This window comes from Eschrichtius robustus, chromosome 15 (assembly GCF_028021215.1).
Source record: "Eschrichtius robustus isolate mEscRob2 chromosome 15, mEscRob2.pri, whole genome shotgun sequence".
In the NCBI taxonomy this organism is placed as follows: domain Eukaryota; kingdom Metazoa; phylum Chordata; class Mammalia; order Artiodactyla; family Eschrichtiidae; genus Eschrichtius; species Eschrichtius robustus.
The window spans coordinates 59,572,566-59,598,378 of NC_090838.1; the positions used below are offsets into that span (position 1 = coordinate 59,572,566).

General features: G+C 40.5%; 1 pseudogene; it reads right to left on the bottom strand.

The window, feature by feature from the left end:
• Window positions 1–218: 218 nt before the first annotated feature.
• LOC137777374 (Golgi reassembly-stacking protein 2 pseudogene) lies at window positions 219–20,996 on the bottom strand (annotated as a pseudogene).
• Window positions 20,997–25,813: the final 4,817 nt, after the last annotated feature.

Genomic DNA, 25,813 nt, shown 5'->3' on the forward strand with positions numbered 1-25,813 from the left:
CTCAGACAGGAGCATGAGAGGAGCAATTCCAGACAAGAGGGGCAAAAAGGAAGAGGTGTCAAACCAGGCTACAAATTTTCTGATAATCCAACACCTGGAATTAAGTACGGTGCGAATAAACTAGGGCCTGGTGGGGTTGGCTCAGCTATGTGGTCCTGCTGGCTAAAGACATCAGGCATGATAATATGGTCATTAGGATGTAGCAAATGACCAAGGGACTATTTAACTTCTGGTGGCAATAACTGTACTGTTGGGCGTGCCTTCACTGAGAACAGTATTGACGATTGATGGGGTTGAGCTTAGGGAAAGTCCAGACAGACCCTGTTCAGTTCCTCTCATTCCAAATGGTGGCAAAGATGATGGACCTCAAGCCTTGGGTGAGTAAACCAGCCTTAAGAGGAGTAATGTGGCTCCCAGCCATCTCTCCAGGAAGAGAAATTTTCTTTCCTGCTTCAAATAGGCATGTAAGTATTTGGTACAAATACTCCTTTCTAACCCCACATCTGGCTGCCTTCTCCACTCTGTGCAGAATTGGATGTAATGAGCACCTCCTGGTGCTAATATGGACACATTGTCAGTGTCTGGGCAACATGTGTTCAGTTTCCATGGTTTTGCATTGTGTGTTTCCATGAGGTTGAACAGACTTTCAGACTCATTCACATTTGTATCTGCTCTGACAATGTAATCCCTGCTATGAGGAATAGACCTGCAGTGAGCTTCAGAAGAATTCCACATCTTACCTTTGTCAGACATTTCCATTTGCCCCATCAAAGCTACCAAAACAAATGCTCACTCCCAACAAACCCTGGCCACTACACATATTACTGGCTGAGACTACTGGTTCTCTTACCACTTTGATGTTTAGATCAGCATTTTTATAGGTTTTTCAATATTTGCTTTTAGGAGATTCTTAATATATTATTATCTTTATTTAATCTTGAACCATTAGTAAAAACAAAGAGATCCCATTCAGCACTATGTCCTGGACATAGTTTTGTTGCTTCTAATTAATAGTAACTGGTAACTGATTTAAAAAAATTTTTTTTTTAATTTCCTTAGCAAGTTAGGAATAGAAAAGAAGAAAAACTTCCTTAATCTGTTAACAGGTATCCACCAAAAAAACTACACAGACATTATACTTAATGTTGAAATATTAGAGGTATTTCCTTTAAAATAAAAAACAAGAAGGGGTTCTAACCATCACCATTATTGTCCTAGCCAGTGCAATAACACGAACAAAAATTTTTAAGTAATTATAAAAATCAGGAAGAAAATAATTGTCATTATTTGCAGACAATGTATTGGACTGCCTAAAAATTCCATAAGAATCAACTTTAAGATTTCTAGAACTAATAAAGGAGGCCAGTGAGCTAGCCAGGGACATGACCAACACAGTCAATGATCATGACCAGTTAGAAAGCTGTCCATTCACAATAGAAAAAATATAAATTACATATTTATATTTTTAAAGTATGTATAAATTATACATGAATATGTATATATATAATAACTAGAAATAAAGCTAACCAAAAAAATGTGCAGAACCTATAGGAAGACAACTATAAAACTTCATGAACTACATTTCTAAATGGGAAAACTTAATACTAAAAAGATGTCAGATCTCCACTACATAGAAAAAGAGATTCCAGATGGATTTTTTTTTTAAGAGAATGCAAGAGAAGTGTTCTTGTTTCTAATTAATGGCAACTGTCCATTGGTAGTATTGTCCATGAATGGAAGGTTCTTCTTATCTTGCCAATCAGACAGGTCTCAACCCTCAGAGAAAAGCAAGAAAAGAGAGAAGAGAAGAATGGAAGGCAGGACAGAGTTATCTTCTCTATAGTCAAGGCAAGAATAAGCAGAGAAAAGTAAAAGTGTCCTCTCACCCCCTACACTCTGATGCTAAAGTAGACTATAAGATAGTGCAGCCCCTCCAGTAATAACTTATGCATATGGTGCCTGTCTCATAGTAGTCAGTCAGTGTTAGCTGAGTGAATAAACGTACAAGTGAAGAATCTCAACATGTCCAATGTTTAAGCAAATCAACAATAGAAACGGAAGCTGTATCGGAGACAATGCTTCTTTTTAATTTATTTTATTTATTTATTTGTTTGTTTGGTTTTGGCTGCACTGAGTCTTCGTTGCTGCGCGTGGGCTTTTCTCTAGTGGAGGCGAGCAGGGGCTACTCTTCATTGTGGTGTGCGGGCTTCTCATTGCAGTGGCTTCTTTTGTTGCAGAGCACAGGCTCTAGGCGCACGGGCTCCAGTAGTTGTGGTGCCCGGGCTCAGCAGTTGCGGTTCGCAGGCTCTAGAGCACAGTGTCAGTAGTTATGGCACTCAGGCTTAGTTGCTCCATGGCTTGTGGGATCTTCCCAGACCAGGGCTCAAACCCATGTCCCCTGCATTGGCAGGCAGATTCTTAACCACTGTGCCACCAGGGAAGTCCCTGGCAGGCGGATTCTTAACCACTGCGCCACCAGGGAAGTCCCTCTGAGACAATGTTTACTTTCAAGAATCAGCAGTGATAGGGACTTTCCCGCTGGTGCAGTGGTTAAGAATCTGCCTGCCAATGCAGGGGACATGGGTTCGAGCCCTGGTCCGGGAAGATCCCACGTGCCGCAGAGCAACTAAACCCATGTGCCACAACTACTGAGCCTGCGCTCTAGAGCCTGCGAGCCACAACTACCGAGCCCGCCTGCCTAGAGCCCATGCTCCACAACAAGAGAAGCCACCGCAATGAGTAGCCTGCGCACCGCAACAAAGAGTAGCCCCCACTCGCCTCAACTAGAGAAAAGCCCGTCCACAGCAACGAAGAACCAACGCAGCCAAAAATAGATAAATAAAATAAATAAATTTATAGAAAAAAAAATCAGCAGTGATAAAGAAGTTCTTATTTCCCCATTGCCTTTGAGCAAATATTCAAAGTGTGGACTCTCACTGAGTGGTATTGACTAAATTCCTATGAAAATTCATTAACTTCGTCAGCAGACTGAATTACTTTTCAATGCATACACAATCTTCCACATTCTATGTCAGCTGAGGTCAAGTCCTTTTTGCAGTTGGCCTGGGAGGAAAAATAAGAGTAGATGCCAGGAATTTAGGGTATGTGCCAAAAGGGAAAAAAGGCGCCAGCACTGGCAGTCACCAGAAGAATCAGCTCCAGTTTGCCTTGTTTGTTTATCAAATGTCCCGTCACAGGACCAGATTCCCTGCCATTCTATGAATGCACATAACAAGACTCAACAGTTGTGTCATGGTTCATTGAGGAAACAGCAAGAATTCCAGAATCAAGAGTCAAGCTGTTGTGATACCCATTAATGCATTAGTAAACAAAGAAGCTGTTTATCTGTAGATTTGTGTTCTGATATTTCACAACTGCCTGAGCAGGCTTTGTTCAGTCCATGATAAGTAGATCTTACCCTGGCTTGCTGAGCTTGCCATCTGTTAAATTCAGTCTCAACTACTGCTAAAGTTGTTGCCTCTAGTAGATTACAAAAACTAACATTCACTTTCTTCTTTTTCTTTCTTTTTCTTTTAATGAGCAGATAGTGCAGAGAGCTCCCATATATCCCCTCTTCCCTGAACAGTTTTCCCTGCATTAGTGTAGTACATTTGTGACAAATTGATAAATCAATAGTAAGGTCCACAGTTTATATTAGAGTTCATTCTTGGTATCATACAGTTCTATAGATTTTGACAAATGCACATGTATCCATCATGTATCATACAGTATCATGCAGAATAGTTCCACCTCCCTAAAAATCCCCTGAGCTTCACTTCTTCATCCCCCCTCCTCTCTCCCCTTGAACACTGGAAACCTCTGATATTTTTACTGTCTCCATAGTCTTGCCTTTTCCAAAATACCATGTAGCTGGAATCATACAGCGCGTAGCCCCTTCGGATTGGCTTCTTTCACCTAGTAATATGCATTTAAGATTCCATGTTTTTGCATTGCTTGATAGCTCATTTCTTTCTTTTTTTAAAATAAATTTATTTATTTTGTTATTTTATTTTGTTTTATTTTTAACTGCATTGGGTCTTTGTTGCTGCGCGCGGGCTTTTCTCTTGTTGCCACGAGCAGGGGCTAATCTTCGTTGCGGCGCACTGGCTTATTGCGGTGGCTTCTCTTTTTGCAGAGCATGGGCTCTAGGCGCACAGGCTTCAGTAGTTTTGACTCACGGGCTCTAGAGCACAGGCTCAGTAGTTGTGGCGCATGAGCTTAGTTGCTCCGTGGCATGTGGGATCTTCCAGGACCAGGGCTCAAACCCGTGTCCCCTGCATTGGCAGGCAGATTCTTAACCACTGCACCACCAGGGAAGCCCAGCTCATTTCTTTTTATGGCTGAATAATATTCTATTGTTTGGATGTACTACAGCATGTTTATCCATTCAAGTGACACTGATGTTCACTTCTGACTGATTTGAACAGCTCATAGAGAGGAATCAGTGGGATGGTTTTATGTTTTCCCTAAGATACTCTAAGGTTTTTATGTGTGTTTATAAGATAGGGGCTGGGGAGAGGGGGAATGAAAGTCACCCATTATTCCAAGACAAAACCTCTCAAACAGTTTAGTTTATTTCCTTCCAGTCATTTTTTTATATATTCACATTTTAAAATGTTGAAGTCACATTATAAATACAATTTTTATCTTGTGTTTCTCACTTACCATTATGAAATTTTGTTGTGGATAGTATGGTTCTCTGACAAGATCCCCTCCCCAAGGCTGACAAATGACATACGACCCCCAGCTGCTGGGAATATCAGCTGCTGACAGCTCACAGCTATGTCCCTCAGTAGGACTTGTTCTTGGCCTTGGCCAAGGTTATGCTCCCTCCCTGGGTGAGCCCATGGCCAATGACTGGCTGATGCATAAATACAGAGATCCTCTTGTCTCAAATTGGGAAAACTCAGAAGAAGCATGTCAGCTCCAGAGATCCCTGTAGAGTCAGGTGAGGCCTCAGTTACAACTACACTGCAAATCAGCTTCTCCCTCTATCCAATCCTTCCTTCTTTACTTTTAATCTGAGAACACTCCCCATATAGCTCATCAACTCTGTTTCAAGGGATCTAAGACAGTTGTCACCAGAAATGGTCTTAGGAAGCAGACTCTAACATTGGATTCTGTAGCTGGATATCTCGCAGCAATCCCTTAGGCAATGAGCACCCCTTCACTGGTGGTAGATGGAGCATGGAGAGCCCTTGGTGTGCTGTGGTGATGCAATTATTAAAACTTTCACAAATGGTAAAACTGGGATGGGATACTGGTAGAGGAGGATCTTGATAGGGACAGAGTAAAGGGACAAAGTAGGTGATTAAATAGTTAATCCCACTAAGGGATCATAAGTAAAAAAAAAAAAAAAAGTATGGGAGACCCCTGTAAGTTAACAATCACTCAAGAATGCAGGTTTGGGCTTCCGTGGTGGCGCAGTGGTTGAGAATCTGTCTGCCAATGCAGGGGACACGGGTTCGAGCCCTGGTCTGGGAAGATCCCACATGCCGTGGAGCAACTAGGCCCGTGAGCCACAACTACTGAGCCTACGCATCTGGAGCCTGTGTTCCACAACAAGAGAGGCCGCGAGAGTGAGAGGCCCACGCACCGCGATGAAGAGTGGCCCCCACTTGCTGCAACTAGAGAAAGCCCTCGCACAGAAACGAAGACCCAACACAGCCATAAATAAATAAATAAATAAATTTTAAAAAACAAAAAAAAAGAAAGAAAGCAGGTTTGCTTAACCACAAAACCAAACAGGCTTGCCTAGCAACAAAATCATGCAACAGAAGCATGAGACATGCCCCAAAACAATAAAACAATGGTGGAATGAGACCCACATCCTGCCCAGTGAGCTCAGTAGGTTAATGATGCCTAGGACATGCTACTCTGCTCACACTACAAACAAAAATATAAGGAGACATTATACTGAAACCTGAGGTGATTTACCATATTTTAGTATATGTTACTGCCTTTTTGCTCATTTCCATTGCCCCATGACAGTCCCAGCTTGTCCATGTAGGGACAAGAAAACTCCCCTGCCCAACGTGGAGGAGGAGCTGATGATGGAAGCTTCACATCTACTCAAGAACGAGGAAGGAGGTGGTCTTCTCCCCCTCCCTATTCTTCCTTTGATTACAAAACTGTAGCCCACTAAGCTCTCAGGGCAGCACCGTCTTGCCTGACCACTTGTAAGCCTCACAAGCATTCTATTCTAATAAAACACTTCTTATCTATCACTTTGCCTCTCACTGAATTCTTTCTGCACAGAGACATAGAGAACCAGAGCTTCTCAGAGCCCCCAGAAATGCATTTCTGTGGGTTCATTCTCCTCATGTAAGGCCTTTGCTGAGAAATTCACTGATAGCCTTGTAGGGGGTTCCCTTGTACGTTACAACCTTCTTTTCTCTTGCTGTTTTTAAGATTCCCTCTTTGCTTTGATTTTGACAGCTTTATTATAATGGGTCTTAGAGAATATATCTTTACATTGAGTTTGTTTGGGGACCTATTCACTTCATGAACTTGGATGTCCAAATCTCTCCCCAGATTTGGAAAGTCCTCAGCCATTTTGTCTTTAAATAAGCTTTCCACCCCCTTCTCCCTCTCTTCTCCTTCTGAGACTCCCATAATTTGCAGATCATTTCTTTTGATGGTGGCCCAAAAATCATGCAGGTTTTCTTCACTCTTTTTTAATTTTAGAAGATTTTTCCCCTCTGGATAATTCCATAGTTATTATCTTTTAATTCACAGATTTTTTTCTCTTTAATTCATCTGCTGTTGATGCTCTCTATTGCATTTTTTATTTCATTCATTGTATTTTTGTTCTTTTTTTTTTAAATTTATTTATTTATTTTTGGCTGTGTTGGGTCTTCGTTGCTGTGCACGGACTTTCTCTAGTTGCAGCGAGTGGGGGCTACTCTTCATTGCGGTGCGCGGGCTTCTCATTGCAGTGGCTTCTCTCATTCTGGAGCACGGGCTCTAGGCGCGCGGGCTTCAGTAGTTGTGGCACGTGGGCTCAGTAGTTGTGGCTCACGGGCTCTAGAGCACAGGCTCAGTAGTTGTGGCACATGAGCTTAGTTGCTCCACGGCATGTGGGATCTTCCTGGACCAGGGATTGAACCCGTGTCCCCTGCATTGGCAGGCAGATTCTTAACCACTGCGCCACCAGGGAAGCCATGTATTTTTGTTCTTTTTAATGATTTCTGTGTCTTTGTTAAACTTCTCATTTTGTTGGTGCATTGTTTTCCTGATTTTGTTAAATTGTCTTTCTGTGTTTTCTTGTAGCTCATTGAGCTTCTTTAAAACAGCTCTTTTGACATCTTTATTGGGTAGATCTCCAGGTCTTGGGTTCAGTCACTGGAAGAATTATTGTGATCTTTTGGTGACATCAAATTTCCTTGATATTCATGTTCCTTGAAGGCTTGCATTGCTCTCTTTGCATTTGAAGTTGCTGTCACCTCCTCTGGTCCTCACTAACTGACTTCAGGAAAGAATTACCTTCCTTCAGCCCTGCTAGGGATGCTGAGGTTTCCTCAGACTGGCTATGGATATTCCTGCTTTACCCTTATTGCTCCCTCTTGTGGCAGGATTCTTAAGCTTGTATGCCTACCCTCAATCTTGCAATACACCAGGCTGAGTGCTGACAGCCTCCCTTTTGTTCTCAGGGCAGTACTAAATCTCAATTTTGTGGTCTCTCCCTGGCCGGGCAGTATGGTCCAGCTTTCTGTGTGTTCTCACTAGCCATCTACCAAGGCTTGCTCATGCCACCATCACAAGTATGCACAGGGAGCTGACCACAGGATGGGGAAGTGAGTGGGTGAGGCACCCAGAGCACTGGGGGTGCAACGGGCCAGCTGGGGTATCAGTAGGTGAGGCATCCCCAGGGGCTCATTGGTGGGCTTCCTAATGGAGTCCCACAGTTAATAGGATGCAGTTAGCAGGATCCATGTCCCTTCAAGGCCCTCCAAGTCCTAGCTGCGTCCCTCCCAGCTGCTCCCCCACTACCCTCACCTCCAGTCATTCAACTCATGACTGAGTACTCTGGATGGGTCAAAAGAGAAATGAACCTCTTTGGCAGCATCCCACATAGCTGGGGAGGCTGGGTGGTCACTCACTCTCTCACTTCCCACATGGGAGAAATTACAGTCTGAGGAGGGTTCTCACCAAGGTCTGTACGCCTATTATCTGATTCATGGATGAACAAGACTCCCCTGGACCTCTTGACATATGGTGCTGGATCCCACATCTCCCACAAAGGTACTTTTTCCACAGATCGGTGCTAAATTGTTATTGAGGGGGGTAATACAAATGAGGGACATCTTGTCTGGCCGTCTTGTTGACATCACTCGATAAATTTAATTTATCTAAACTTAGTCTACACACACTCCTATTTTAAACAATACAAAAACTTAGACTGTTTTAAATCTAATCATCCCTTCCAAACATATTTTATTTTTGTTCAATATTTTAATTCTACTTGTTTTGTGATTTTTATACATCATTAGACATTAACTATTGTTTAACTCAATCATTGTTTGTTTAGATATCCACGTATTTAATGATTTATTTCATTCCTTCTTGCAGTGGACTGTCCATCAAATATTTTTGTGTACCCTAAGTGCATCTTTAGAATTTCCTTTAGTGTAAAATCTCTTCATTACAAAGGCTCTGATTTTTTCATTTGACCAAACAATATTTTTATTTTTCCCTCTTTCCCTCTTGATAGTTTCACTATGTATGCAATTCTAGGTTGACAGTTACTGTCTCTCAGAATACTGAAGATATTATTCCATTGTCTTCCAGATAACATTTTGGAGATATCCACTGTGAGTTCTGTAGTTCCTTTGTGTTAGTCTGTCTTTACATTTTGGCTATTTTTAAGACCTCTCCATAGTCTTTGGTATTCTTCAGTTCCACTACTATCTGTCTAAGGAAAATTTTGCTTATATTGCTGTAAATTCATTGAGCTCCTTAAGTCTGAAGTATGCACGTATGTTTCATCAATTCTGAAAATTTTTCAGTCATTATCTCTTCAAAATTTGTCTCTCTTTCATTCTCTCTGTCCTTCCTCCTAGAAGTCCAATTAGACATAAGTTAGACCTCCTCACTCTGTCCTTCATGCCTTTTAATCTGTCTTTCATATTTTCTACTGCTTTGTCTCTCTGTTATGCATTCTGGATGATTTCTTCAGACCTATTTTCCTGTTCATGTTTTTATCACCTATATATAATTTTCTCTTTAAATTTAAACCATCATTTGAGTTTTTTATTTCAATTATTATATTTGTTTTTCATAAAAATTCTATTTGATTGTTTTTCAAGTATGCCTGTTTATCTTTCATAATAACTTGTATCTTATATTTTTAATCACCACTTTTCTTTCTCTAAATATATTAAACATGCTTAAGTTACATTTTGTACTTGATAATTCCCATACCTAAAAACTATGTTGGCCTTATTCTGTGGTTTGTTGTTCCTGCTGGCTTTTCCTCAGAGTGCCTTGTCTCCTTAAGTGCTTTTTGACGTTGTCTCTGAGCCCACATTCCTCCGAACTTTATTCATGGAAAACTTTGAGGTTTTTGTTTTGATTGCATTTCTCCAAAGAGGATTTAGTTTTGCTTCTTCCAAATTTCTGGAATCATTACCAATCCAGAACATTTTAAAATTAATTTTGACCTAAAATTGTTTAGAACCATGCAGGTAGTGTAAATTTGGGTTACAAACTTGAATGAGTGCCAGTTTATGGTTAGGAAGTCTCAAGAGAAAATTTTCTCCCTTAACCCAACACTGACAAGCAAGCTTCCTTGCTATTTCTATCTGTAAGGCAACGTACGTTTCTAGTTCATTCATACACTCTGTTGTCTTTTAGTGTCACAACTCCTTCTTTTGGCTTTTGCCTCCTGTTCACACTACAGCATGTGATCATCAAAATGAAAGCTGGTCCTCATTAAAGAAATGACTGATTCCAAGGTTGGTACACAAAAAAAATGAGACTGGAACATTTTGTTATATCAGAAAGTAATAAATTGCTCCAAAAAAGACAGGAAGATACATAAAAAAAATAAATAAAATAAAATAAAACAAAGGAACCAGAACGAAGGGATTCCCACAGCTCATATCTGGGAAAGTTTGGCCTCATAATAAATGGTGATAGTGATAGAATAAAATTCATGTAAAGAAATAAGAATCCATGAGTTTATACTGAGATAGATCGCTATATGATAAAGATAGAGAGATAGAGGATAGGTAGATAGATAGATAAATAGATAATAGATAGATGATAGATAGATACAGACAAAAAATAAAAAACCTTCCTTACAATAGAATGTCGACAAATAAACGCCGACCAGAAACAATGATATAATTAGCTAATCATTTGGCAACCACAATAGTAACAATTATTTCAAATAAGAATGAAAAGTAGATACTGAAACTAATGGGCAGAAGTATGACAAGAAACAGGATATTTAGGTAGTCTCAAAATATTTCACCAGAGACACTTATTAATTACAAAAGGAAAAAGAGCAACTTTATAATGGAGAAACCTGGCAGATAGCACCTTCAGCAAGGAATCACAAATGAAAAATGGATATCATGTGCTTCTGTATGTGATGCACTGAGAAGGACACATCATTTCTGTAACGTTCTTGCCAAATATGTATAAGCTAAATCCAATCATGAGGAAACATCAAACAAATACAAATTGAGGGAAGTTTTACAAAATAACTGACCTACGCTCTTCAGAAATATCAAGACCATGGAAAGATAAACACTGTAGAACTGTTCCTGATTAAAGGAGACTAACAAGACAAAAAAAACAAACACAGCCTGTGATCCTGGGTTGGATGTTGGATCAGAAGATTTTTGTTGTTATTGTTATAAAAGACATTATTGGGACAACTAGAAAAATTTGAATGAGATCTATAGAACAGATAGTAATATCGTATTCATGTTAATTTTATGACTTTGATAATTGTACTGTTGTTATATAAGAGAATGTTCCTGTTTGTAAGGGAAATAGAGGGAGAGAGATAGAGAGAAGAAGAAGGAGAAGAAGAAGAGGAAGAAGGAGAAAAGGAGGAAGAATAGACAGACTGATATAGATGTTGATGTAGACATAAAGAGGGGGAAGGAAGGATAAAGCAAAGGTGGTAAAATATTAACCACATGAACAAATGGGAATCTGGGTGAAGAATATACTACAAGACTCTTTATGCCACTGTACTATTTGGAACATTTTTGTAGGTCTAAAATTATTTCAAAATAAAAAGTTTTAAAGAAATGAAAGCTGATTCAGACCAAGCTCAGATCCAGGACTGTAATCAGGGCCTCGGTAGGTCCAGATCCCCAGTCTCGCCCATCTCTCAGAGGGAGGCTGTGCTGGAGCAGAGGGCGGCTGAGAATAACCAGCGCTGAAAGGACTCAGAATCAACAGAGCTTGGAAATGATGTGGACTGAGTGAGCCCTGAGGCCAGAGACAATGACAGTGCAAGCAAACTCATCAACTCCAACAAGAATCACAAGAATATGCTGACTACAAACAACAGATCAGCGGAAGCTCTTGGAGAAACAATACTCTGTACAATAGTTTACAAGCTAACCAGTTTCTTATATTAACTTCAGATTTGGGGAAAGAAAGAGCAAATAAATCCATTGCAATTTAATGTGAACTCACTTGATTTATTAAGACTTGTTGAAACTCTCCCAATACATTTATTTTTTTTGGCCGCGCAGCATGTGGGATCTTAGTTCCCCAACCAGGGATGGAACCCATGCCCCCTGCAGTGGAAGCGCAGAGTCTTAACCACTGGACCACCAGGGAAGTCCCTCTCTCACCATATATTGGTCTAAATTCTCTAGAACAGTGCTGTCTAGTGCAGTAGTCACCAGGTCTGTGAGGCTATTCTAATTTAAATTATTAAGAAAATAAATAAAATTTTAAAATTCAGTTCCTTAGTCACAGCAGCCACATTTCAAGTACTCAATAGCCACACGTGGTTAGTGGCTCATAGCTACTATACTGCACAGGATAGATATTGAACACTTCCATCACTACAGAAAATTCTGGACATTCTGTAAATCTGCAGAAAACATTGTACATTACTATTCCAGAAGCAGAAGAGCTCATCATTGATGAAGACAGCTGTGATTTCTTATTTCATTGTCTTTGACTCATGGTAAATAGGCAAAACATGGGAAATACTTTCAATAAAGCCCAAACCGTCCACTTCCTGTTGAATTCAATACCAGGAGAGTTCTTTTTGCCAAAGAGGAGAGACTCATCAAGAGGAAATAGGAGTAATAAAGAACCTTGAGACTGTTGCAAACATTGTCGAGAAGATTCTGATATTCCTATGTCCTCTGACTTTTTGGTTGACCCACATTTCTCCCCATCCTCCACCCCACCTCTGCACTATGGAAAATATTGTACATGTTTCATTCACTATAGAGAATGGTTTGGCAAGAAAGCCTTGACCAAGACAAATTTCCAACAATAAAGTACTATCCAAGGAAGTAAGGAAATTGGCCTAAACATCCAAATTAGGAGCTAAGGAGTTATAGGTCTGAGTTATTAAGACTGGAAGGGAATTGTGAGATACTAAACTTTCATAGCCTATGATCACTTCATGTCAGAGCTGACAAAGCCTGATTGCTCATTGCAAGCTGAAGTGAACATGTCTACAATCTCCACTGGATATCTTCAATACCCTCAAATGGAATCCAAAAATAAAAAAGAAATGCAGAGTTTAATACCACGTATGCAACACTTGAACGCATGCAAAATAATACCAGAGATTGTTTTTAATACAATATATGCAATAAAACATAAACATTTGCATGGTAATAATAAATGTCAACTTCAAATAGTGGTTAGCTTTAAAGAGATAGGGAGGGGAAAACATCAGGAAGGGAGACGGAGAGCTTCAACTAGATATATTAGTATTTTCTTTAAAAAATCTGGTGCAAGAATGGCTCAACGTTAGGGTCCTATAGAACCATCAGTGGGTACAGAAGGTATCAGATATGCTATATTTGGAATGTTTCTGTTTGTTTGAAATGTTTCATAACAAAAGAAAAGTTCAATAAAATAAATTCTACTTCTCTCACTTCATATTTGTGTGATCTCCAGCTTCGCTTTTTTCTAATTGCAAACAAGATCGATATAATACCTACTGGATGGGCTGTTGTGAGAAGCTCAGAAGACACTCAGAAACCAATCAAGACACCTGCACGGAGTCTGGAAGGAGGCCCCAGGAGTGGCCGGGGACCAGGATGTGTGGTGGTCCAGACCAGCCCATCAAACATGTGGCATGCAGTCGTCACACTCTACTCAAAGAATAGAGATGGTCCATTTTCCTTTGGACCGGAGCAGATTGGAGGAATGAAGCTGGGTCCTGACGTTCCAGTGAAAACAGAAAGGTTTGGATATGTAAGGCTCTCTGCTTACTTTGGCTGGCCAAGCTTGCTGTTTCCACATCTGTCCTCAGGTCAGGGGAAGTCAAATATGTGGATGTAAATGTACACAGTGGTTCCTGCACATCAGCACTTCAGGAACCCAGATCCAACCCAGCAGATCTACAGGGCTGACCACCACCTGCAGGCACCTGAGCAGACTAGAGACTGAAAGCAGCTGAGAGAAGAGAAGCCACTTTGTTTTTATTTTCATTTTTTTCTTGAAGTATAGTTGATTTAAACTGCTGTGTTTGGGACTTCCCTGGTGGCGCAGTGGTTAAGAATCTGCCTGCCAATGCAGGGGACACGGGTTCGAGCCCTGGTCCAGGAAAAGCCCGCGAGCCGCGGAGCAACTAAGCCCGTGCGCCACAGCTACTGAGCCCGCGTGCCACAACTACTGAAGCCCGCGTGCCTAGAGCCCGTGCTCCGCAACAAGAGAAGACACCGCAGTGAGAAGCCCGAGCACTGCAAGGAAGAGTAGCCCCCACTCGCCACAACTAGAGAAAGCCTGCGTGCAGCAGTGAAGACCCGTTGCAGCCAAAAATAAATTAATTAATTAAAAATAAAATACAAATAAAATGTTGTGTTAGTTTCTGGTGTACAGAAAAGTGATTCAAATATATATTGATATATACATTCTTTTACACATTCTTTTCCGTTATGCTTTATTACAGGATATCAGAGATAGTTCCCTGTGCTATACAGTAGGACATTCTTGTTTATTTATCTTATATATAGTAATTCTCATGTGCTAATCCCAAACTCCTGATTTATTCCTCCTCCCCCCCTTTCCCCTTTGGTAACCATAAGTTTGTTTTCAATGTTTGTGAGTCTGTTTCTGTTTTGTAAATAAATTCATTTGTAGCATATTTGAGATCCCACATATGAGCAATATCATATGACAGTTGTCTTTCTCTCTCTGACTTACTTCACTTAATATCATCATGTCTAGGTCTATCCACGTTGCTGCAAACAGCATTATTTCGTTCCTTTTGTTGGCTGAGTTGTATTCCATCGCATATATGCACCACATGACAAGCCACTTTGGAATGACTCCTGCCCCTCCCTTACCCACCCTCTATGGTGCCCTCGGCCACTCAACTCATGGTCAAGCATACTCTCTCCTCCCCAATGCTTCTAAATGCTCTCCTCCCTGCCACCCCTTTCTTCTCTTCCTCCTGGAGTCCTCATTTCTGGGAAAACTCTTTTCTGCATCATGGCTTCACCCCTGGCCTCCTCATCCTGCCTTTCAGAGACCTGCTGTCCCCTGAGGCCACCCCCCTTCAGCCCTCAGCCCCACACACCACAGGGTCCAGTGGCAGTGCTGGAATATTCCTAACTTCTCCCACACCCCTCCACCTCTTCTCAAGGATGTCATCAGCCAACTTTCCAGGCATGGTCCTCATAAATTCTGATGCTTCCCAGGACTTTGACCCTGGTTCTCTTCATACCACATACTCTCTTCATATCCACCCCCATGATTTCATTTTCCTTATGAGCCAGTGACTCCCAGCTCTGTACCCCCCGCACAGATGTCTCCCCCATGTTCCAGACTCATCTTTCCAAACACTGCTGGACTTGGCTACCTGGATATCGTACAGTCACCTCAATTGCACCATGTTCAACACAGACTCATTCTCTGCCTCTCTGCTCTCCCAAGCATGCTCATCATGTACTCCTGGATACAACAAACAAACCACCAAGACCCAGCCACCCAATCTTGACCCCGTCTTCTCCTAACTCCCATGTCTTGTCAGTGACCAAGTTCTGTCGATTCTGCCTCTGAAATAACTTTCATAATTGCCTCTTCCATTGCAACCCTATTTCCCTTCTAAACTCAGGAGCCCTCATCCATTGCCTGATACATGGTGCAATCATCCCCTAACTTGCTCTCTGAGCTCCCTGACTCTGGCCTAACAGCCTTCCAAATGATAGCTCCAGAATTATGTCTCTAAAACACAACACTGATCACATCATTTCCCTACCTTAAAGTGTGTCTGAAGGAACAAACCCAAACTCCTTAATAAAGTCCTTGATCATCTAACCCCTGAACAAAAAGAATAAGCTCTAGGGCCAGACTGGTAGGGATCAAATGCCAGCTCCCCCACTTATTAACTGGGGGACCTTAAGGTCATGTGAGTCTGTGCCTCAGTTTTCTCATCTGTAAATGTGCATAGTAATTGTACATATAGGACGTGTTAGCTGTCATTGTTAACTCTCTAGTCTCACTTCTCATTTCTCCACAAGTACCTATGCTCCTCTCAGTTACATAGAATTATTACTGGAATTATTATTATTCAGGAATGTTTCCAGAAAACACCAAGCTCTGTCATGACTCCATGCTTAAATATGTGCTCATTTCTTTGTCTGGAATGCCTTCCTCTCCCTTGCCAATCTGGAGAACTCTTGTAGAAGCTTAAATATCACTTCCTCTGTGAAACCTTCCATAATTTCACCTTCCTCTAGTCTTTTTTTAAAAATAAATTTATCTTATTTATTTATTTGTTTGTTTGTTTGTTTTTGGCTGCATTGGGTCTTCGTTGCTGCGTGTGGGCTTTCTCTAGTTGCAGCCTGCAGGGGCTACTCTTCTTTGTGGTCCGTGGGCTTCTCATTGTGGTGGCTTCTCTGTTGCGGAGCACGGGCTCTAGGTGTGCGGGTTTCAGTAGTTGTGGCTCGCAGGCTCTAGAAGACAGGCTTAGTAGTTGTGGCCCATGGGCTTAGTTGCTCCGCGGCAAGTGGGATCTTCCCGGACCAGGGCCCGATCCCATATCCCCTGCATTAGCAGGCAGATTCTTAACCACTGCGTCACCAGGGAAGTCCCCACCTTCCTCTATTCTGATACATCACCTGTTACATATCTCTATCATAGCACTCGCCATAAAATCTTATTCTTTTGTCTTTATTCAAGCCCCACCCCAAATACCTGACAGGAAGGGACTATGGCTACTTCATATTTGTTTCTCCAGCACTTAACACAAAACCATGTATCAGGTAGATGCTTATGAATTGCATGAATGACTTAAGAGTGAAGGACCTGGGCCTCAGACAGATGAATTGTTTAGCCGACTCTTCTCAGTGTTTCTCCAGTCTTCCACATAATAACAAACTACAGCTATTGATAGAAGGGATAAAGTGGCATAAAAATGCATTGAACTATGTACCTGGAGCCCAGATCTGTCAACGAACCCAAGATCTTTCTACTATACCTATCAAAACAAACGTTTCTAATTCAAGATAATACACTGCTGTTACTCCCTTACAAGACCTCATTAAAATGACATTAAAAGTATTTTAAAGTCCATCACAATAAAGAGAGTGGGAGTACCCATCAATGGACCATGAATTTTGATAAATCTCTGAAAGACATAAAATAAGACATAAGGAACTGGCAAGGGATGAAACGGTGGAGGACGTGACAGCCTACAGGACTCATAGAAGGGGCCACAGCTAAAGAACGAGACCTCTGCCTTGAACAGCTCCAGGGAGGCTCGCAACTCAGAAATGCCAAGTGTCAGAGAGTGGGAGTAAGATGGGGGGACAAAACGAAGGAGATTGATGGAACAAGAAAACAGCTGTCCCCCAACTTACCCCCTGCCTCCACCTCGTGCAAAACTCCTAGTCATCTGATATTCTCCAATCACCCCCTCCCTACTCCAAACAAATAAGAGGGTTCTTCTCTTTTAAGAGTGGACAAACTGTGAAAAACTTGGGTGGCCAGTGTAGGGCATTAGGATTCTCCTTGGTAAAGTCCAACCTCCTGTCCACTTTCCTCAAAGCAAAGCTACCAGTTAATAAGATCTTCCCTCACGCACACACCTCCCAGTCATCTTTTTCTATTGCCTCATTCTTAAATACAACCAAACAACTAAAAATTTGCTAGACTTTTGAGGGAAGTTTACAATGTGACAGAGAAAGACCAACACAAACAATAAGAAATGGGTAACTCAGAGAAAGAGCAGATTGCTAATTAGTATCCTCAGAGAGATTTGAGACAAAGCCACATAAAATAATAGTGAGATACAGTAATATGAATAAAAGGAATAATACAAAAGAAATTTTAAAATTATCAGAATGATTGGAAAATAAACTTAAGAGAATCTCCTAGCAAAGAGAATAAAAAGGAAGGAAAATATTAAATAAAAAAAAGAAGATAAGAGACATATAAGGGACTTCCCTGGTGGTCCAGTGGTTAAGACTCCATGCTCCCAGTGTAGGGAGCCCAGGTTTGATCCCTGCTCAGGGAACTAGATCCCGCATGCCACAACTAAAAAGATCCCACGTGCCACAACAAAGATCCCTCATGCCGGCAATTAAGACCTGGTGCAGCCAAATAAATAAATAAATAAATGTTTTAAAAAAGAGGGACATATAGAATTAATCCATCTGACTTGTAGAAGTCCCAGAAAAAAGAGAGAAAGAGAGAGAGAAAATGGGAGAAAGAAGCACACGTTCAAGAGTGCCAAGGATAAAGAAAAATATCCTAGAAGCTTCTAGAAAGGGAAAATAAAATGTCTACAGGGGAACCAGAACCAAACTGGCCTCAGACATTGCATCAGAAATATTGAATTCTAGAAAACACTGGAACAGACAGAGCCTTCAAATTTCTGAGAAAAGTTTCGTTTCAACAGAGAATTGTACGCCCTGTTAAACTATCAATCAAGTGTAAAATTAAGACAAAAATGATATTCTTTTCAAGAAAAGTACTTGGGGATGTACTCCAGCAAATAAGAGAGTAAAACAAGAAAGAGGAAGACACAGGACACTGGAAACAACAAATTCAACCCAGGAGGTTAAGGTTCCAGGATAAAACCTGTTCAGCACAATGAGAGAGAAATCAGTCCAGACTAAAGCAAGACGACAGAGGCCACCAGAGAATAAAAATCAAGGAAAAGGATGTATTCTATATATATTCTATTCTTAGTTAGAAACTTAAGCTTGTAATTGAGGCAGACAATGGAAGAGAAAAGAAAGGCAGTTAAAAATTCCAGGAAAATATAAAAACTGAACAAAAAATGAAATGTAATCAAAATGCTCTAGTTGAATATACAATGAAAATATTTACATATTCATAATCTTTAAAATTGTTTTTATTAATTTATAACTTTTGAATCAACATATAGGCAAAACATGAAAATTAATTTTAGTTATAGTTATTAATGTATTGATCTTAAAAACACAAAGGAAAAATTACAGATGACAAGCTGAGAAGTATAAATGAATAAGAGATATAAATGAAAAAGAAGAGAAGTAAATATATATACACATACGTGTATACGTATATATATATATATATATATAGTTTAAAAATGCTGTGTATGGTTGGTAGAACAAGAACTAAAGAGGTGACCAAAGTATTTAAAGTTATACAGATAGTTAATGGAGGAACTAAAAATAATGCTATAACTATAGTGGGAGAGTTATAACTAAGTTCAGTCTTCATCTATTATAGCAAGAAGCCATTAGATAATGTCTAAATTTAATAAATCAAGAAGGGCTAACAAGAAAAAATGCTCAACATTGCGAATTATTAGAGAAATGCAAATCAAAACTACAATGAGGTATCACCTCACACCAGTCAGAATGGCCATCATTAAAAAGTCTACAAATAATAAATGCTGGAGAGGGTGTGGAGAAAAGGGAACCCTCCTACACTGTTAATGGGAATGTAAATTGGTGCAGCCACTGAGGAGAACAGTATGGAGGTTCCTTAAAAAACTAAATGTAGCGTTGCCATATGATTCAGCAATTCTGCTCCTGGATAGGCATATCTACAGAAAACTCTAATTCAAAAATATACATGCACCCCAATGTTCATAGCAGCACTATTTACAATAGCCCAGATATGGAAGCAACCTAAATGTTCATCAACAAATGAATGGATAAAAAAGATGTGACAAAGATATATAACGGAATATTATTCAGCCATAAAGAAGAATGAAATAATGCCATTCACAGCAACATGGATGGCTCATACTAAGTGAAGTAAGCCAGACAGAGAAAGACAAGTACTGTTTCATATGATATCCCTTATATGTAAAATCTAAAAAAAAAATGATACAAATGAACTTATGTACAAAACACACAGAAAACAAATACACATAGAAAACAAACTTATGGTTACCAAAAGGGAAGGGGTGGGGAGGGATAAATTAGGAGTTTGGGATTAACATATACACACTCCTATATATAAAATAGATAACCAACGAGGACCTACTGTATAGCACAGGGAACTATACTCAATCTTTTATAATAACTTATAAGGGAGAAGAATCTGAAAAAGAACACACACACACACGCACATAAAACTGAAACACTGTGCTGTACACCTGAAACTAACACAACATTGTACATCAACTGTCATTTCTCAAGGAGGTTGAGAAATTAAGAATCAGTTGAACCCTCGGATGCTCTTTTTCATGCCACACAACTGGGCAGCTGCTGATGGAAATTTTGTCATCATACTAATGAAAACACAGAACACTGAGCTAACGAGAATATTGATAACAGTATACCAGAAGGAGAGGGGATGGGAAGTGTGCATTTGGTATGCTGGGGGCCGGGGTAAGTGATATGAAAGAAAATTAAAGCTTCGTCTTTTTTTAAATGGGAGTCAATAGTGAACGCCTAAAACTGAATAGTCAAAAATAGTGCAAGCAAACTAGTTAGAGATATGGTGGGAAATCTCACCCTAATTGAAAGCGGTTGCCCCTGGGAAGTGAGGCAGGAGTGGTTTCAGCAAGTTTTTCTTGGAAATGTTTCTTATCCTCCCCTTTCTACAACGACTTTGTTGAGATATAATTTACGTTATATTCTTCCATGTAAATTGTGTGATTCAATGGGTTTAATATATTTACAGAGTTGTGCAACCATCACCACAATCTAATTTTAGATCACTAAAATCATCATCCCCAACAGAAACTTGTTCTGCTGTTTTAATAACAAGCCTTGTAGAACTATTTCACTCGTTAAACCATGATTAATAAAATAAAATAAAAGCTAAATTTAAAAAAGAAAGAAAGCAATGATTAAGCATGGTCGGGAGCAGGACGGGGAGTTGGGGGGTGATGGCCCGAGAGATGGGAATTTTGTCGGCTTTTCTGTAATGTTTTCTGCTTTTTTATCATAACCATATAAACGTATTGTTTTTATTTTATCGCTTTCTTTAAACGTGATAGCAATTCCTTAAGCAAGAACTTAATGGGAATTGAGGGATTGAATTTGAGGCAGCGTTTGTAAAAGCCCTTCAGAAGCCCTTTAAAGTGAATATTGCCCTTCTGGCATCACAGCCGTCTGGAGCAAGAAGGGAGACACCCAGTGAGTGACACCTGTGGGAGCGATGGCCGGGCACTGGGACGTGGGCCTGTCCCTGGGCACGGGGCCTGGGAGAGGCGGCCTTTGGGGAGCAGGAGGTCCTCGGAGGCCACACGCGCATCCACCATCAGAGACCCAGGCCAGGGCTTGCGACGCGAAAGGGTGAGTGTCAATGACCCGGGAGAAAAGAGAAACGTGACATCTGTCATTCCAGCCACAATCTTCTCTCCTTTTAAAGTTTCGCATTTTCCTTCGCTTTTCAAAAATAAATGACCCCAAGTTGGACTGACTTTTTTTTAAATGCCAAGGAATAGCACTAGCCACATAAGCGTTGTTCTCACCTCTGCGTTAAGCTCTGTTTCTCATCTGGCTGCCAAGAGAAGTGGCCATTACTCTGCCAGCAAACTGTCCCTGGGAAGAAAGGAATGGAAAATGTGAGGAAATTTCCTTCCAACATCCCAGAGAATCCTCACCTCGGCATAACAGGGGAGAATTAGCTGCACAATGAACCACACTGGGAAAAAAAGGAAAATGAAATCCTAATTCCTCAGTGCCTGCTGGATAAGGACACTGTCGTGGGACCTGGATGGAGCGATGGGACTAGCCACCCTGGAAACTATGGGAAATTTGAAGAATTGGTCTCACAGCAAGAGGTGGTAAACCTTCTCAACCTCCAGAGGTGACCAAGCCTGCCCCATCGTGACCATCTCTCACTTGTCCCTAAGGACAAACCTCACTGCCCCCTGTTCCCAGGCTGTCAGGGGGTAGCCTTTGTGAACCCACTGGGGCAATGACACTTATGCTCCAGCAAAGCTTATCTCATTGATTTTTTTACCCAGGACGCCTGGGTGAGAGACTTGTTATAATATGGGATGTAAGACAGATAAGTATTAATTGGGAGGAAAGGAAAACAGCCAATAGAATACCTTACTAGGAAGGCAGCCTTGGTAAGGAGATGTGGGACCCAGCTTTGGGCAATACTAAGTGGAACAAATAGCATGAAGGAAAATGGAGCAAAAGTGATACAATGCAATAAATAAGTGCTAGGAAAAATAAAACTAAAATGATGCAATGATGTAGAGCTTATTTCTCTTTTATTTCATTTTAATCATGGATGGCCATTTTATCTTAAATATGTTACTTGAAAGTAAGAAAATGTATATGCAATGCAATATGCAACTGAAGTACTGAACACAATTTTCAGAACATTTTTGTACATAATTATATTCAGGTGAGCCTCTTCTTCTAAATGGAGCCTTGAAAAAATGAATGTCTCTCTCTGTCCTCTAGGTGATGAAGACACGCAGTGCAGAAATTTTGGGATCAGCCATGTCTGTACTGAAAACCTGTTTCTGCCATACATTGGCTATGTGACCTTAGGAAAGTCACTCTTCCTCTCTGAGCATCAGTTTCCCCATCTGACTCATGGTAATAGTAACAAGAGCTAATACTTTATTTTTTTTTAACATCTTTATTGGAGTATAATTGCTTTACAATGGTGTGTTAGTTTCTGCTTTATAACAAAGTGAATCAGCTAAACATTTACATATGTCCCCATATCTCTTCCCTCTTGCGTCTCCCTCCCTCCCACCCTCCCTATCCCAACCCTCTAGGTGGTCACAAAGCACCGAGCTGATCTCCCTGTGCTATGCGGCTGCTTCCCACTAGCTATCTATTTTACGTTTGGTAGTGTATATATGTCCATGCCACTCTCTCACTCTGTCCCACCTTACCCTTCCCCCTCCCCGTATCCTCAAGTCCATTCTCTAGTAGGTCTGCATCTTTATTCCCATCTTGCCACTAGGTTCTACATGACCTTTTCTTTTTTTTTTTTTTTTTAGATTCCATATATATGTGTTAGCATACGGTATTTGTTTTTCTCCTTCTGACTTACTTCACTCTGTATGACAGACTCTAGGTCCATCCACCTCACTACAAATAACCCAGTTTCTTTTCTTCTTATGGCTGAGTAATATTCCATTGTATATATGTGCTACATCTTCTTTATCCATTCATCTGTTGATGGACACTTAGGTTGCTTCCATGTCCTGGCTATTGTAAATAGAGCTGCAATGAACATTTTGGTACATGACTCTTTTTGAATTATGGTTTTCTCAGGGTATATGCCCAGTAGTGGGATTGCTGGGTCATATGGTAGTCCTATTTTTAGTTTTTTTAAGGAACCTCCATACTGTTCTCCATAGTGGCTGTATCAATTTACATTCCCACCAACAGTGCAAGAGGGTTCCCTTTTCTCCGCTAACACTTTATTGATCATTTTCTATGTACCAGTGTTTACATTCTCTGCATTTATCAACGCTTTTTATCTTCATGACAAACTTTCATGTATATTGTTATGAGTTGAATTGTGTCCTCCCAAAATTCATATGTTGGAGTCCTACCTCCCTCCCCCCACACCTCAGAATGTGACCTTATTTGGAGGGGTCATTATAGATGTACTTAGTTAAAATGAGGTCATACTGGAGTAGAATGGACCCCTAATCCAATGTAGCTGATGTCCTTATTTAAAAAAAAGGAAATTTGGACACCAGCACATGCACACAGAAAGAATACTATACTGCCACAAGCCAAGGAAATAGCAGAAGCTAGGAGAGAGGCCTGGAACAGATCCTTCCCCAGTGCCTTCAGAGGGAGCATGGCCCTGCTAACACCTTAATCTCAGACTTCCAGCCTACAGAACTCTGAGACAAAAATTTCTAGTTAAGCCACTCCACTTGTGGCACTTTGTTACAGCAGCCCTAAAAAATCTAACAAATATCCTATTATCATATTTCTACTTTACAGATGAAAAAACCAAAATGCAAGAGCTGAAAGTCACACAGTAAGTAGCTGAGCTGGGATTCGAACCCAATCAAAACCTTTACCTTGGGGCTTCCCTGGTGGCGCAGTGGTTGAGAATCTGCCTGCCAATGCAGGGGACACGGGTTCGAGCCCTGGTCTGGGAAGATCCCACATGCTGCGGAGCAACTGGGCCCGTGAGCCACAACTACTGAGCCTGTGCATCTGGAGCCTGTGCTCCGCAACAAGAGAGGCCCGCGCACCGCGATGAAGAGTGGCCCCCGCTCGCCGCAACTAGAGAAAGCCCTCGCACAGAAACGAAGACCCAACACAGCCAAAAAATAAATTAGTTAATTTATCTATTTATTTAAAAAAAAAAAACCTTTACCTTAACTCCTACACTATCACAGTAGTGGTATTTAACTTCAGAGAATTGTCATAAGGACCAAGTGACATAATTCATGTAAAACATTTAGCTCTGTGACTAGCACATATTAAGTGCTTAATAAATTTAGCTATCATCGTTTATTACAGTCGCTCTAAGTCCAGGATTATACATTTAATACTTGGCACATTCTCCACTTTAGACATCATTATCCCCATATTATAGATAAAAAAACTAAGACTCAGAACAAGTGACTTGACTGGGATTTTAAAACCAGTCTATCTTGCTCCAAAACCCATACTAAACCGTCTGTATTGTCTAATTATCAATCTCTATCTAACTCTATTCCAGAGAAGAATTTCAACAAGGCTTTTTGCTGGAAAAATTCTAACCAAGCTCACTGACTTGATTATGGTAATTCTTTTGGAGAATTAAGATGAGACAGGTCAAGATGACACCACCCCTAAGATGAGATGGGTCTGGCAGACCTGGAAGCTGCTTGAGTCTCTGCAGTTATAAGTCACAGTTTACAGGGATGAGCAGAGAACCAGGGCACAGAGGACGCTACCAGAAGATATAAACTAAAACCTATTATGTCACTAAAAGTAAACTGCTACAACTAAGAGAGAAATCCTTCCATTACAAGGCTTGATGAAAAAATTCTTAAATAAGACCCAAAAGGCACAAACAATAAAGGAAAAGATTCATAAATTTGACTCACTTAGAATTTTAAAAATTATTTTAAGCAGAGTAAACAGTAACAAAGAGAAAAACTTGGGCGATTGCATTTACAATGAATATATCTGGCAAAGAAGTGGTCTCCAGAAAACATTTTTAAAACTTCTACAAATCAATAAAAACAAGATAAACTGTACATCAGGAAAAACTGGGACCAGACTTTGAGGTCCCTGCCAGAACTGTAAGATACAAGACGGTTTGCATTTCACATTCTGTTACCCATGAAATATGGGGAGTATGCCTACCCTTCCACCCAGCCACAGAAGCTCCTAAGTGTGCTCCAGGAAACATGAACCAGAATGTTCTCTGCAGTATTATTTGGAATAGTAAAAAATGAAAGCAACCTAGATGGATAAATAAATGGTGGCATATTCATAAAAATGAACTAGAGCTAGTAGTATCTATCTGGATAGATCTCAGAACACATAATATTGAGTGAAAAAATAAGTTGTAGAAGGATACATGTGGCATTATCCCATCTCTATAAAGTTTATAAACATGCAAAGTAATGCAATGTATTATTTAAAGCTAAAAGTGTATGTAATAAATCTATGCAGGGGCATGATAAACACCAACCTCTGAACTAGAAAGAGAGGTGGGTAATGGGATGCAGAGGAAGGCACAGTTTCAAATGCACTTTTCTTATATCTTAAGCTAAATGATGCATACATGGGTATTGGTAAATTATTCTCTAAGCTTTTAGTAAGTCTGATATATCTCACTATTTAAAAATAATGGGAAAACTTTTCTAGTAAGAATCCTAAGGGAGTAATATCAGCAGGATGGCCAAAAAAGAAGTCCCTTGCTTGTATCCCACCCCACAACAACAATTTGGCATCCATCCAGATAAAAGTGTCTTTGTGGGAGATGTGGGATCCATCACCATATGCCAAGGGACCTGAGAGGAGTCTCATCCACCCATGTGTCAGGTAGTAGACATACAGACCTCAGTCCTGACTGTGGATCCTACAGTGGTGTGTAAACCAACTCTAGCCCCTCTCAGCTGTGGTCCAAGAACCCCTGAAGAACACTGTCTTAGACAATCACCCACAGGGGAGAGAGACCTTGTGGGAGTCCAGGCATCCAGCAGAGAAATTCTAGCACAGTGTTGGAGCAAAATATATATATAAATCTGGACACA